Source organism: Mesocricetus auratus, unplaced genomic scaffold (genome assembly GCF_017639785.1).
Source record: "Mesocricetus auratus isolate SY011 unplaced genomic scaffold, BCM_Maur_2.0 Super-Scaffold_100023, whole genome shotgun sequence".
NCBI lineage: Eukaryota > Metazoa > Chordata > Mammalia > Rodentia > Cricetidae > Mesocricetus > Mesocricetus auratus.
Window position 1 is genome coordinate 1,013,897 of NW_024429204.1, and position 16,649 is coordinate 1,030,545.

At 42.5% G+C, this 16,649-nt stretch overlaps 1 protein-coding gene across 1 annotated transcript in view; it reads right to left on the reverse strand.

Annotated features, from left to right (window-relative positions):
• Tspyl5 (TSPY like 5) overlaps positions 1-16,649 on the reverse strand; it is a 135,754-nt gene that overhangs the window by 57,440 nt on the left and 61,665 nt on the right. The gene's annotated exons all lie outside the window — the stretch shown is intronic.

The following is a 16,649-nucleotide window of genomic DNA, read 5'->3' on the forward strand; positions in this document are numbered from 1 at the left end:
TCCCTAGTCTCTGAGGCCTTTTATCATGGAAGGATATTGGATTCTGTCAAAGGCCTTTTTTGTATCTAATGAGATGACCATGTGGTTTTTGTCTTTCAGTTTGTTTGTATGGTGGATTACTTTCATCAGTTTATATATGTTTAATTATCCCTGCATGTCTGGGATGAAGCCTACTTGATCATGGTGGATGATCTTTTTGACATGTTCTTCAATTTAGTTTGGAAAAGTTTTATTGAGAAATTTTGCATCTATGTTCATAAGGGAAATTGGGCTGTAATTCTCTTTCTTTGCTGGGTTTTTTTATGTGGTATGGTAACTGCAGCCTCATAAAATGAATTGCATAATGTTCCTTTTGTTTCTATCTTGTGGAATAATTTGAGGAGTGTCAGTGTTAACTCTTCTTTGAAAGTCTGATAGAATTCTGGAATTCTGTGATAAAAATCATCTGGCCCTGTGGTTTTTGTTGTTGGTTTGGTTTGGTTTTTGTTTTTTAGTTTGATTGGTTGGTTAACTTTTAATTAATGCTTCTACTATGCTAGGGGTTATGGGTCTTTTTAAGATGTTTATCTCATCTTGATTTAACGTTGGTAAGTGGTATATATCAAGAAATTATCCATTTTTTTGTTTCCCAATTTGGTGGATTACAGGTTTTTAAAATACGTCCTTATAATACTCAATTTATTCAGTGACTGTTGTTACATCTCCTTTTTCACTTCTAAGTTTGTTCATTTTTGTATTCTTTCTCTACTTTTTGGTCATTTCGGATAGTTTGTCAATTAGCTATTTGAATAGTTTGATTTTTCTCAAACAACCTACTCTTTGTTTCACTGATTCTTTATGTGGTTTTTCTTTGTTTCTGTTTTATTGATCTCAGCCCTAAGTTTGATCGTTTCTTGCTATTGACTTCTTTGGGGTGTGGTTTCGTCTTTCTGCTAAGTTACTAGTATGGATCGATCCAATACTTTGATGCAGGCACTTAGGGGTATGAATTTGCCTCTTAGACCTTCCTTCACTGTGTCACATAAGTAAGTCTGGGTATGCCGTGTATTCGTTTTCATTCAATTCTAGAAATTTTTTTTCCTAGAACTTTCTTTCTAGACCCATTTTCCAATCAATAGTGAGTTGTTCAGTTTCCATGAGCTTGTAACCTTTTTGTTGTTTCTGTTGATGTCCAGCTTCAACCCATGGTTGCTGGATAGGATGCAGGGTATTATTATTTCAATTCTCTTGTGTTGGTTAAGACTTGTTTTGTGTCTGAGTGTGGGGTCAATTTAGGCACGGCACCTGGCACCACCCCAGCCATAAGCATTCTCTAGTCCTTGGCTGCCACTCACTGTCTGGGGAACCCAGGGTCCCCACCTCCACCAGGTGAAGAGCCCAAACCCTCACCCAGCCTGCTGTTTAGGCCGTCATGACAGGCTACAGAAAAGACTCAGCAAGATGTAGGCCTCTGAGTCAGCAAGATGTAGGCCTCTGACTCAGCAACATGTGCTGAGCTCCCTACTTTGCCCTCCATGTGGTAAGGGACCAATCAGAAGTTAGCTGGTAGTCTCTGGATGTGCTTTACCAACTACAATGGAATACAAAGCATAGCAACCACCCTAGGAGGGCCTGTAGTCATAACAACCTTCCTGCAGCTGCAGTTGACCAATCAACACAGACCAGGTTGCCCAAGCCTGGAGGTGCACCAATCCTGAGACTGTTGCTATGCAACTAGCGTACCCTCAGACACTCCCCTGCCCCACTGCTGCTATAGTCCCTCCTGCTTCACCCGCTATGTCAGAGGGACCGGGGAACCTGAGTTAACTCGTAAAATTAAAGGCTCTTTGCTTTTGCATTGGATAGGGTCTCTGGTGATTTGGGGGTTCAGAGTTTCTTGGTGACCTGGGGGTTCAGAGTTTGGGCACAACACAGGCACATACTTTTCTTGGACGTTTCTACCAGGCCACTTCTAAACTGCCACCACCCACCAAGGTCCCATAAGATATAATTCCTTTTGAGCTTTATGAATGAGCTAAACCCACCACAATCTACTGCTTATTATTATCAGCTATACATTCTATGGATGGTATCCTCATAACCATCAGAGGACAACTTGCATGAATCAGTTCTGTTCTTCCACTATACAGGTCCAGGGGACAGAATCAGACTTAGTTATCAACTGGCTTTCCCCACGCAACGTTTTCTTTTGTAAGAGAAAGAACATGATGCTGGAAGATGTTTTATTACTGTGCTAGTTTCATTACTTGTTAAGAATCCATTCGGCATTTTTTGTTTGCTCTCGATTCCAGTTTGGTAAGTCACAAGAAATTTGTGCATTTATTCTAAATTTTAAGTAGCATTTGCGGGGGAAAAAAGTGGATACAACCGGAAAACAATGTTAAAATAAATCAGACAAAATACATCGTGTTTTCTCTCAAACTCAACGCCTGAATTTAATATTGTATATATGTGCATAGTTACGGATGTGTTTGCCCATCACAGAACCATAAATGGGATTGTTGGATGGAAGAGGATATCTTAAGAAAGGTGAAAAGTGGAGAAGTTTAATCTGGGGGAGAAAGGGGAAGGAAGCGAAAAGGAAAAGGAGACAGGGGGCAGTGGGGATGGAAATTAATTCAAGCAAATATCATGACACATATGTATGAAGATGCCATGATAAGGCCCATTATTTTGTATGCTGACATAAAAAAGTTTTAAATGGTATATATGTATAGATACATATAAACAAATCATGCACACATGGATATACATGAATGTATATGTGCACGTGCATACATATGAACCAACCAGCAAAGCAGAAATTATAAATAGTCTTAAAATTGTAAAGATAAATTATAGTCTTAAAATTTTTAAAGATTTCTACTGGAGTGATGGTTCAGGTAAACATAGATATCCACTATCTATAGCAATCTGCCCTTCTTTCTGGTTCTTCTTATGCCTGTGCAACCCTCGTGCTGTTTGCTAGTTTGTGGATGGGATTGAATTAGAAGTAGAGCTTATTGGAATTGCTCTAAGTTTTCCTAATCACTAGCACAAGGTAGGGAGTAAAGAACAAGATTCTCTCATTTTGAACATATTCTGGGAGAATTAGTTTAATGTAACCCCAGGGATGGGGTAGAATCAAGCTCCACCATATAAATGGGCCTCAGGCATCCTCAAAAGCCCCAATAAAGGACCAGGCAGCAAACTCTACTGGGTGGAAAGGCATCACAGACTTCACACTTTCCACTGGCCGTGCTCTGGACTACTGAGATCCATTCCCTACACCCTCTTCAACTGGTCTCCCAAGGTATCCGTCTTAAACGAAAAGTGAGTTCCACTCCATTCTCTATCTCCAACCCGAATCACGCTGAGTATATTTTTCCATGAGCTTCCTCTGGTAGAAGCTCACCTTGACCATATCAAGTCACAGGTAGTCGCCAGCCAAGATGGCATAGCCATATCTGTTGTAAGTTCAAAGAAGAGTGAAAACGTTTCCCAAAGCAGCAAGCTTGGACGTGGTTTTCTCAAGATGGTGAGCTCCTATTGTACCACACTTCTATAATGAGAAATGCAAAGCCCATTCCCACAACCCCAGCAAACTATGCAGCTCCCGGATCTGCTAAATTCACACTGCCCTTTAATTGACCCTATGCTCCTATGACACTCTTTCGTACCATGTCTCTTTACGTCTATAATCGCGACATTACAGAAGAGACAGGAGAACTGCCACAAGTTGGAGACCACTCTGGTCTACATAATGAGCTCCAGTCACCCAGAGCCATGCAGCAAGACCCTTGAGTCAGAGGAAGGGGGAGGGAGCTGCATCCCATCACTCGGAATACCTAAAATATGTCCAAGCCTGAAATCAATGCCTATGCCTAAAGGTACTCCCATCTCTGAGGTCTCTGTCTGCCAGGAATCACGTGACAGTTGGCCAATGCCAAAGCCTAAGGCTTAACCACGTCTTATCTGTCATGTCCCTCTTTTTTGTTACTCAATCAATCTCTGCAACCTGTGTATACCAACTCCTAACCTTCCTACTCATCTACTCTCTCTACTCTGTTTTCCCAGGACCATCATCTCTTACCCATCTCGCTACAGGGGCTCTTACTGGCCTCCCTCCTCCAGGAGTGTACCCTGCAGTAGTGCATTCTCCCAGTTCCAGTTAATACCACACTCCTGACATAACGCCATTATCCATGGGGAGACTACAAGCTGATGAGATGATAGGAGACACAGTTGCCACTGCAAGTGTGAGGTTAAAGAAATCATTCAGCACTGGAGTAAGAGAAGATCAAAGGAGGGAGACTAATGAAGGAAAACGTGGAAAACTACTAATGAGATCCAACATCCCTATGGTTCTTTAATCTGAAGGTGTTGAGAAAGAATAATGTTAAAACAGAAGAACATAGCCCAAAGTAGTAGGAAGAAGCTTCCAAATACTTAAGACTATTTAATGAAAAAGTCTCATGCCCAAGGCGATCAATAAAATTTCTCATTGGTAATCATATATGCCTGAAGACAAAGGCAAACAAATTGATCATTGTCAGAGAAAATTACTTTAAACCTAGAATCCTAATTTCAGTTAAACTAACTGCATCAATTACTCTTCTCATTGTTCCGGCAAAAATACCTGAGCTCCCCAAAGCCCCCCAAAAAAAATGTTTAAGGAAGGAACCATTTGTTCTGACTCACAGTTCCAGGGCAAAAGTCCATCGGGGCAGGGCAGACGTGGCTGTGGGGATGACTATGGCGGCATCAGGAAGAGGCAGCCAGCTATACTGCATTCGCAATCAGGAAGCAGAGAGGGACGTACGTTAGCGCTAACCTCACTTTCTCTAGTTCGAAGACTAGTTTGCAGACTAGTACCCTAGACAATAGGATGGTACCACTCCAGGTGGGGCTTCCAAACTCATTAAGTCTCTCTGGAAACACCAACGCGCACACACATTCCTAGGTGGGTTTAAATCCAGCTAAGTTGACGACGGGGGGAAAAAAAATAAGCATCCTGTTAGCTTATAGGAAAGCAAAACGAAAGTTCTTTTCAGTTATGCAGAGACAAGAGCACCTCTCCAAATGAATTTTGTAGCATATATATTGTATGTTCCTAAATAAAAGGATTATAGTACCAAAAACTGGTAAGCAAAAAGCCAGGAAAACTTCTCGTTAAAGGTTAAGTAAGTAAGTACGCGTTTTGCATGTACCACTTGTTTTAGAGTTGAATATATTAACTGTCCCTGGAATGGATTATACTTTGATTATTTGAATCAGAAAGCAAGATAAACTTCAAAACTCAAGGAGACAAGATGACCAAAGGGTTTTAGAGCCCTGCATTCACTCTATGTCATGTTTAAATGATATTCAGATACTGTGCACATTGATTTCTGCTTTCCTGTTCAAACAGGGCAAACAGCAATTATCCAGACATTCCCAGCGCTCCGAAACTGCTACTACTCGCTTGGAGCTTGAGGTAGCAAACACCCCAGAATGCCAGGAAGGGAAGGCCAAACCCTGCAGGAAACTTCCAGGTTATAATTCTAGCAAGCCAATTATAGATCCATGGTGAAATTCACTTGAAGCCACCACCCATGAGAAAAATCCATTATGAACCCGGACCACGGGGGGGGGGATTGCAACTCTCCTCTGGTACGAAGATATGTTACAAAAGAACAAGAACCCTAGACAAAAACTTCATATGCGGCTCAATGCTTTTCTTCTGTTTTGCTGATATGTCAAAACAGAGCCGAGAGCCCTTGGCCCATACTGCTAAGAAAATGACACAAATTTGCATCCGCTGTCTATTCCAGGACTGTGTTTAGTTATTAGGCAGCACGGTTATGCCGACTACTACTTAGGCTACCTGACGGCCACAGGGGAAGTCCTTTTAGCATTGTGAAGTCATGCTGTTTCAATTTGGTTCTAGTGTCATTAATGTTCTTCTTGTCTGGTTTTCTATAAACATTTGCCAGTTCGGTTTTGTGTTTTTTTTTTTCTAAAAATACCAGCTTTTCTCCTGCCTTGCCAATCTAAATACATTCTTGCTGTGTATTTAGTTTAAAATACTACAGTCTTCAAAACTTCTAAAATCTTAGTTTTTCACCACCACCACCCCACGCAAAAAAAAAAAAAACAAGTTCAGCAAGGCAAAAATTAAAATAAAAATTTACAATTAGAGTAAAGCCTACATCTTAACCCCTTATCCCTTGAATGTGTTATTGTATATGGCTAGAGGCGGGGAGAGAGAGATTTTGTGGGTATGATTAAGGTAGCAATCTGGGGGTGGAGAGGGTATCCAGGATTCTTCACAAGTGTTCTCGCAAGGTAAATAGGTATGAAACTATAACAGCAGCAGGAAACAGGGTGGCAGGGCAGACTGGAGGGAGGGGTCTCTGACCTCCAGTGCCTCCAAGACTCTTTCCATCTGATTCCATATAAACAGTAACTAATTCCTTTTTTTCTGACTTGCAGGCCTTTTCCGTCTTTGCTATCTATATACCATATTCCCACCAATTTTAACACATGGAATACTGACAAGCCAAGGAATATTCCGTCAAAGTGATAAAAGTCTCTGCCTCAGACTTCAACCCAGAAACAACAACTCCGTACTTTTTTTTTTTTTGAGACAGGGTCTTTTCTATGTAGCTTTGTAGACCAGGCTGGCCTCGAACTCACAGATCTGCCTGCCTCTGCCTCCCGAGTTCTGGGATTAAAGGCGTGTGACGCCACCGCCCAGTTTCCATACTTCTGATATGTGAAAATGTACAACAACAACAATATTTGTGATGACTGAGTACAACATCAACAGAAAACTAACAGAACCACATCCTTTAAAAACAAAGAAGCTGATTTGTTTGAAAGTTTAAGAAGACTTCTCTTGGAAAAGACCTGGTTAAGAAACTAATGACCGGGTGTTTATGGAGGAAAAAGAGCACTGTGAAGGGTTAGAATGTGAAATGCTCCCACAACAGAGCTCTTCTGGAAGGGTGCAGAGAGGTAGGGGAGGGGACCGAAGAGGAGGATGTGAGTCCCTGCCTGGAGAGAGAGAGGGTAGGCTTGACGTTTGTAGCCTGGCTCTGGGTCTGGTTCCATCCCTGTCTCTGCATCCTGACTGCAGACAGGACGTCAAGAGCCACTTCCTGCTTCTTCTGCCACGGCCAGGAACAAGCAGCTCCTCTTGATGCACTACAACCCCTCAAACCATAAGCCAAGACAGACCCCCTCCTCTCTTAAGCGCCTTCTTGTCAAGTGTTTAGTCACAGTGCTGAGAAAAGCAGCCAATACAAAAAGCAGCAAACCCGGCACCAAGAATAATAAATAGGTCAGCACTGTGGTCAGCCTGACCTTGTGGGTTCTCGGGCCTTGGGAACTGCTCAGTGGGAGACATGTTGAAGAGTTTGGAGTTGCCAGCCAGCTTTGGAATGCTGTGAGCAGAGTTTAGTGCGCCATTCCGGTGGGAGTGCTAAAGACCAAAACAAAAAAAAACAAAAAATGCTACCGGGAATTCCGACCTAAAGACTGCTCATGAGAATTCTGGAAGGCAACGAGGACTCCACTGAGAATCGGGGCTAGAGGCCATTTATGCTATGCCCTGGGGATGGAATCCAACCCTGCACTCTGCCCACATTCTGAAATTTTGAGTGAGCTCAAAAACAATAGACTAAGTCGCTTGCCGAGGAAAGTTTCAAGACACCACGACATTCAAACTTATTATTCTTAGTCAGACAAATAGAAAAATAACAACAACAACAAAAAAACCTTGTAGTTTGGTTTTAAAAAGAGGGAGGGAGAGAGAGAGAGAGAGAGAGAGTTTGGCAATGCTGGGGCAGAAAAAACACCATGGAAGACGTTAAAGAGGAACGGGGGGGGGGGGGGGGATCTGAGAAATTTCATTTAGTACAGTGCTCTCACCACACCAGTGTGAGGAGCTGAGTTTGCATCCCCAGCACCCATGCTAAATTCACCTGTAATCCCAGGACTGGGAGACAGAAACAAGAGGGTCCCCTGAGCTTTCTGGCTAGTCTAGCCAATTGTCAAGACAGGTTCAAGGAAAGGCCTTGTCTCAAAGCATGTAAGACGGAAAGCAATAAAGACAGACATGTGACATTGACCTCAGACCTCCACATGTGTACTCGAAAACATGCATGTGCCCCCGAAAACATGCATGTGCCCCCACACACGTGTGGACACATGTGAGCATATAAAATGCATATGCTGCACAGACACACACACACACACACACACACACACCATGAACTTCGTAGTGAGACCACAGGAGACATAAGACCTCTTAAAGGCAAAACCTCTCCTGTTGAGAACTCAAAAAACATAATGATTGTGCCAATTCACTGAGAAGACAATACCTAAGAAGGTAGAGCTTTTGGGGTTCCTAGCTAGGCTGGAAAAGGAGGAGTATCGGATAGAGCCCCAAACAGAAGACAGCAGTGGGGACTCATGTTGCAGCCACAGAAGCTAGAAGCTCTCTTGCTCACCTTACACCATAAGAAAGAGAGCTGATGAGCCGGGCGTTGGTGGCGCACGCCTTTAATCCCAGCACTCAGGAGGCAGAGACAGGTGGATCTCTGTGAGTTGGAGGCCAGCCTGGTCTACATAGGGAGATTCAGGAAGCCAAGGCTATGTAGTAAAACCGTGTCTCAAAATATAAATAACTAAGTAAGTGGATAAGTAAGTAAATACATAAAACAGAAGACCAACCTCGTCAAGCAGGCCAAGTGTTCAGGCAGCCAGGACCTAGCAGGAAGCTAAGCTGCCTAAGGACCATGCAACCGGCTCTCGGTGACTCCACCTGTGGCTGGGGGAGGGCGGGGTGTGCACAGTTCCACCTGGAGGGGTTCATCTCAGCACAGAGCAGAAAACCACCACCTCCGATGAGGAACCACAAATGATTTAAGGACTTCTGGGAGAAAATAATAATATCGGAGCTGAAATGCATCTCTACACCACAACCCTGCGATTGCTGGGTAAGTACTCATTAGCCGAGCAACTAACCGGGAGAGTAAGGTCTTCTACGTGAAAATGAAGGGAAGCTGTTGCCAGTAACGTGACTTGTGATGATGACCAAGATAAAGGACAGACAATCTCTAAGGAGCTTTTCAGGAGGCATTTGATATGGTCTAGAGAAAGATACAGTTCACACATTTTAATGTCTGGGCTTAGCCGGGCGTTGGTGGCGCACGCCTTTAATCCCAGCACTTGGGAGGCAGAGGCAGGCGGATCTCTGTGAGTTCGAGGCCAGCCTGGTCTACAAGAGATATTTCCAGGACAGCCTCCAAAGCCACAGAGAAACCCTGTCTCGAAAAACCAAAAAAAAAAAAAAATGTCTGGGCTTGGCTCTAAACCTTTTTTTTTTTTTTTTTTGGTATTTTACCATCCACACTGGCTTGCCTGCCTGCATTCTAGCCGAGAGAGCAAACACTCGGTGAACTGAAGGTAGCCCACTCAATGCCCTGGACTTTCATCACGCAGCTGCTTAGAGAAAACATTCTAGACGTCAGACAGTGCGGGAGAAGAACGTGAGAAAATAGAGGGTGTCCCATCCATCCTTCATCCCTCAGGAAACCTCTTTATGGGCCAGAAAGATGGCTTGGCAGCTAAGGGAGTTTACCACCCAGCCTGATTATCAGAGCTCAATCCCCAGAACCCACAATGTGGAAGGAAATGAATGGACTCCTCCAACTTGTTCTCTGACTTCCAGACATACGTTGTGTACGTATACACACACACACACACACACACACACACACACACACACACACTAAATGTAGTGTAGTGGAGAAGGGCCTCCATAGGCTAATATATTTGAATGCTTGCTTCCTGACTGGTGGAATTGTTTGGGGGAAGGATTTAGGAGGTGTGGCCTTCTTAGAGGAGGCGTGTCACTGGAAAGGGGCTTGATGTTTCAAACTGGAATGCCACGCTCACTCAGTCATCCTCTCTCTCTCTCTCTCTCTCTCTCTCTCTCTCTCTCTCTCTCTCTCTCTCTCTCTCTCTCTCTCTCTCTCTCTCTCTTCCTCCCTCCCTCCCCACCTATGGATAAGATGAATGCTCTCAGCTACATGCCTCCTGCCCGTGACAGTCATGGACTCACCCTCTGAAACTGTAAGCCAGTCTCCGATTAAATGCTTCCTTTTACAAGTTTCCTTGGTCATGGTGTTCTTCACAACAACAGAAAAAGAAGACACTAAACAAATGTTAAAAGAACTTTAAATAAACCTTCTTACATCTCCATCCCACTTTCTACGTGGATTTCCTCCAGCAGAAACCTCCACTCATGTTTATGAAACCAACAACTTAAGTGTTTCCATACTGAAGTGCTGGGGAAACTCCGTTCTGAGATGCCATGGCCTACTCTGTATGCAGTTGCTGCTGTAGGAAAAGCATTAACAGCTTCCTTTCGTTTACACATAAGTAACTGGGAGACAGTTTTACAGAAAACTAGAAATGTGTTTGGTATTTAACTAATTGCAACCAGTCCGCAAGTTACTGTGAGATATGAAAATGTAGTTAATTATAATTTAAAGAGTGTTCTACATCACATTTTAATTTCAACATTTCCTCTCTTATTCTTCTTCCAGGGTTTCCTTTCAGAGAACCAGATTTTCCGTGTTTTTACTATATTCCTTCTTCGTAGGAAGCCAGAAGAATTAAGTTAAATAGAAAAGCACTTCATGTTTCAGAGATGGGAAACCACAACTGACATACTTCCTATGACACATATTTGGGAAGCTGTATCCGTCTGTGACAATAGGGCGTTTCTTCATTCATTCTTCATTGCTGCCACTGCTGCTTGAGTTGATAAAATCTCTTCCCAATAAAATGCACTTAGATTTTCCACCCACACATACACAAAAATACAAACAGAACCTTGGGGACATGCTTCTGGAAAAAATGGCAATTTTCCCCAGATTTGGCAGATACGCACATAGAAGCTATGGCAGCTGTAGTCAGAGAGAGTCAGGCCGTATCTTGAGCTGGCAGGATCAACTTGGCATTGTCTGCATGGGGCTGGTTTTGTAGATATGGAGATGTAAGAGGGAGAGGGTCATAAAGGGTTGTGCAGGATTATCAGATTTCCTGGAGGAAACTCCTGAGTAGCTATAAGAAAGCTATAGAGGTGGCGCCTAAGTTGCAATAGAGACCCCAGGTTATTAGAGATGCCAGGGGCATGGGATATTCACCAAGGAAACTGGCCCAAAAGAGAGGCCAACCACATAGGCTGCCAACAACAGGCCTAGAAGGATATGACTGTCCAAGTCCTTCAGAGCTCATATGATGCCATACATGGAGCTATAAGGTTTGATATTTTGCCTTACTGGATTTCAGTTTATCTTTGATCTAATTTTTCCTTGTATTTTCTCCATTTGAGACTGTGAATATTGATTCTGTGCCATTCTGTATTGGAAATATGTAACATTTTTACAGGGGCTCACAGTCTCAGGAGAACATGGACTTAGTATTTCTGAGTAGCATTGCAACTATAAGACTATGTTAACCTTACATATGTATATTATGTGTATAAGCACATATATACATATATATTTATAAGCATACATGTGTGTAAGCATACATACATGTATAAGCATCCAGTATATGCATGTGTGTGTGTGTATGTATGTATTATCATCATGAAATCGCATGTAATCCTTGCAAAAACCATGCTAATCTTCTCCGTCATTCCGATTTTAGCATGCGAGCTGCCAAAGTGAGCATAAACTACGGGAATTGTTTTTAAGTAGGACTGAAAGAATTGCCCATGAGCCTATGGGGGCCAGGGGCAGAGCGTTGAACTGTGAATATGAAACACCATATACAGGCTCATGGACTTGACTACCCTGTCCCCAGACACTGGGGCTGTTTTAGGAGTTTGTACGGCCCTTGGGGGATGGAGTCTAGCTGGAGGAAATCAGTCACTGGGAGTCAACTGTTGAAGTTTGTATGCCAGCCTCAGTTACAACTACTGGCATGTCGTAAGTAGCCATTACCTGCTTCCCCTACCACAGCCTTAAGATTTCTGCCACCATTTCTTCCCTCAAACCCTAAGACAAAATAGACCTCTCCCATTGAGTTCCTCCTTGCTTGCTATTTGATTAGAAAAGTAACGAATAAAGAAGGTAAGACACGGTAGAGGCTGTGGAGATAACTCCACGCACGACGCGCTTACCTTCCAGGCATCAGGATGACGGTTTAATTGCCAAAATTCATGTGAAAAAAATAAATAATAAAACCAGGTGTATTGTCACACACTCACAACGTCCGTACTGGAGAAGCAGAAACGGGTGGCTCCTTGGGTCCGATCACCCAGGCATCCATTAATGTACTTGGATAGCTCTAGGACGGTGAGAGATTCTGTCTCAAAGAATAGGGCAGAAGACTCCTGACACTGTCCTCTAGCATCGATATATAAGCACATACATGTTTATGCACACATACATGGACATGGACACATACACGGAAGAAAGAGTAGGGAGGGAAGAGGAAGAAAGAAATAAAAAGAGAAAAGAAAGACAGAGGACAGAGACAGAAATTTAGCCGCAACCATAGTACAAAGAAATAGAGGGATGGGGGATTCTGAGAAGATGGCTGAACAGGAGCCACCTGGACAGAAGAAAGATTATGCGATCCAATTTATCTACAAACACTTCATGACAGTTGTGCGTGTTCATGTGATTCCGTCACTGTGTGTACGTCAGAGTATACTCACGCACACTAGGATGGATGTGATACCCCATGTTAACATGCTTGCATGCAACCACCGTTGTCTGTACACAGTCTGTGCTTAACTAAAACCTCCTCACATGGTGCATGACTGTGTTACCAAACTTTGGTCCATGAAAGGCATGAAGTTTCCACAGGAAGCTTTGTGTGTGTAGTGGCTGTTTTAATTCATTTCAGCTTTCTACTGGCTGGTTTTGTGTCAGCTTGACACGAGTTAAAGCCGTCTGACAGAAGGGAACTTCAACTGGAAAAAAAAAAAAAAAAAAAAAGGAATGTCTCCACCGGAAAACTGGATCGTGGCGGCGTCCGCCGTTACAGTGAACACGTGCGTGATGGGGAGATTGGGAAGAGGAAAACGGAGCCTATGTGCTCTGTAGACGGGCTGAACTGGAAACAACATGGCGGTGAGGGCCAGGCTACTGTGAGTGGGCTGCGCTGCCTGTTGATGTACTTAAGGGACCTTGTCTTTGCCCATGGTCCTGCTACAGTCAGATAGCTGGGGCATGCTTGAGTCTGTGCTGTCACTAATATGTAGAAACCCGTGATCTGTGCTCCTGCTGACTGTACAGAACGGCGATGAAGTTGCCTTTGCTGTGATATCGATTATTGCAGATGCACAGTTGAGAAAGAGGGGCATGGAAGGCTTCTGGGACAACCCCTACTCCCCAACACCCCCCAAAAAAGTAATAGCCACAGCTCTTAATGGTGCAACTCCCTTTGGGACCATTTCCTTCCAAACCACCACATACAGGTATCCTATTTCTTATGAAAGTATACAAAAAGATATAAATAAGAATGACAGTAAACATACAGAAAAACAGCATTGAAGAAGCTTTTTGAAAAGTTATTAAGGGACGCTTTTACTGTCCAAACTAAATTAAGAAATTTCCATGTTTTTAATTGAAATCTTATTAAAATAAAAGAACTCAGTGCCTTCCATACTACAAGTCAGTATGATTATAGTTAAAAAAATTCGAAAGGATTTGTATCCTATTTAACAGTCTGGTTATAATATTTCATGTGGGATTTTAAAAAATCATAATGCATGTTACAATGGTCAAGCAATTTTTTAAAGGAGTGAAGGAAGATGGGCTATAAAGACGAAAATGATTTAGAATGGGTCTTAGAGCAAGAAGAGAGATCCCAAGATACAATGCATACATGGAAATTTAATATATAGTAAAGTCCGTTGTCAAGTCTTGATGAAATAAAAATGGCACATAATTACCTGATCAAAAAGAAATTTAAGGCCTGGTAGTCCAGGCCTGAACTTCCATCTACTCAAGAGGCTAAGACAAGACATACTGGTCAGACTGGTCAACCTAGTGAGACTCTGTCTCAAAATAAAGAGGGGAAACAGAACTTGGGAGGTGGAAAGTGTGCCTACTATGTGCATGGCCCTGTATTCACAAAAATATAACATTGCATTATTCGTTGACAAAAACCAAGCCTATGCATCAGAGGAATTAATGTCAGCAGCTCAGAGAGGTTGAATACATTGCTGAGAGTGTATGTGTAATAAAACCACAATTCTAAGACAGATCAGGGGGCACTGGAGAGACGGCTGGGTGGCTAGGAGAACCTGCAAAGAGCCTGGTTCAGTTCCCAGGGCCTGTGTCAAACCCATAGCCACCTGTAAGTCCAGCTCCAGGGAGCCGATGCTCTCTCCTGGCCTTTGTGTGACATATTTAGTAATGAATTTCCTAATAAACCTAGATTATCTTCTTGCGGAAACAAAAAGGAGGGAAGCATAAATGGAGGCAGCACTTTCTCTAACTAACGCACAGTCCCAAATAATCACACAGAAGCTTAATGTTAACTACAAACTGTTTGGCCTATTGCTCAGGCTTATTACTAACTAGCTCTCGCCTTTAAATTAACCCATTTCTATTCGTCTATGTTCTGCCATGTGGGCCGTGGCTTTACCCATGCTCTAATACATCTCACTCCTCCAGCAAATGGCTGGCATCTCTCTCTGACTCCACCCTTCTTCTCCCTGTATCTCCTATTGGATTTCCCACCTAACTGTGGTATACTTAGACATAGGCCAAAGCAGCTTTTATTATCAACCAATGAGCAGCATATATTCGCGGCACACAGAAGGGTTACCCAACAGCAGGGAAGGGGGGGAGGGAGAAAGAAACAGAGCTGCTAATATTAGAAAAAGTGTAAAATTAAAAATCCATAAGTCAATCAAATGAAATGTTGAGTAGGCAAAATTCTTAAATTGCCGTGGTGTAGAAATATAAAATAGTTAGAATTTAATATAAATTTTTCATTTTCAATAAATACAGAGACAACGTGTCTCTTCAGAGAGACAAACAATAAGTGCTGAGTTTTAATTCAGTCGCTTGGTTGCAAGCATAAATATGAGAATCTAGTGCGGGTGAAAGATTTTTAAAAAGGAGCACTTCCATATGCTATTTTGGAAATGACAAATTAATAATGCATTTTTGTTTCCGCCCCCTCTTCCACCCAGCACTACACCAAATGTATTTTTCTTCCTAAGAGGCATATTCACACTTGGGTGCAAATATACATGTCTATCACAGTATGATTTATAATAAAAAAAGATTGGAGGAAAAATTAAATTTCCAGGAGAAGAAGCATTTCAACAGATCGTGAAGGGTGGTGTAGACGGCTTCTATATCAATTGCCTCACTAAAAACAATTAGAGTGCTTACTAAGAAATATTTAAAATGTCTTAAAGGCAAAAAAGAGCTGCAAATTAATGAAGAAATGTCAAGGAGAAATACTGAATGGCAAGCCCAGCAGCTCGCTCTGGCCCTGAGGGTGCACACCAGAACTAGAGGGGGTCTTTGCTTGTTTTGCTTTTACAGTCTAAGAAATGTCAAAACCCAACAAAACTGGGGAGACTAATAGAAAATTCTCATTCCATAAAGCTCGGGCCCCAGAGGGTTACAATCATAGAAGAATAACAGAGAAACAAAACTTCCTATTACTGATGCCCAGGAGCTGATGCTCATATCAATTTATTGCTCAAATTCAGTCTCCAAGGGTGACCTAAAAACAATTCTTAACCATTCCACAATGTGTTTTTCTGTTTCAAAAAAAAAAAGCACTGTAGATGATTAATACAGTTGTTTCAATTAAAAGGAATAAACAGAATGGGCCTATTTTCTTTTCAAAATATGCATTTTGTTTTTAAATCCTTCTGAGCTGATATCTTCGGACACCTTACTGAAAGAATTCACCTTCATTGTGCAATTTAGGAATTTTCATATGCACGTGAGCATGTGTGCATCAAGCTTTTTTCAATGAAAAACCCACTGAGCCCTAAAGAAAAAAAAAATGAACCATCACCAAAAGAGAGAGGCATCCAAACCTGCAAGCATTAGAAGGGCACCCTGTGTTTGTGACTTTTGAGTTACTGTGACCAGAATACCTTGGAGAAACAACTTAAAAGAGGTAGGATTCATGTGGGCTCCCAGTTCTGCACGTTCCGTGTTTGTCATGAGGGAACGACATGGAGGAGCTCGGGGCAGAAATACATCCCCATGGTGGCGGATGTGTGTAGAACCACATCCGGGCTACAGCGTTCAAAGGTCTGCCCCTAGTGACCTACTTCTGCCTGCTAGGTCCGGCTTCCTGGAGGTTCCGCGGCCTGCAAAACAGCACCACAAGCTGAGGGTGGTACTATTCAAAGTATGAGCACATCCAGTATTTTCCAGATCCAAAACATGCAAGACCCCAAGAGGCAGGCATGGTCATGCATGCTTGTTAAGTACAGCACTCCGGAGCCAAAGCAAGAGGGTCACAGGTTCGAGGATAGCCTGGGCTGCATCAAATGACCCAGAATAATTTTGATAAAAGAATAGTAGTCAAAGTACAAAAATACCCACGCTTCTCATGACCAAACAAAGAAAAGACATTTAAAACTTTCGCATAATAAATAAAAAAATATCTAAAAT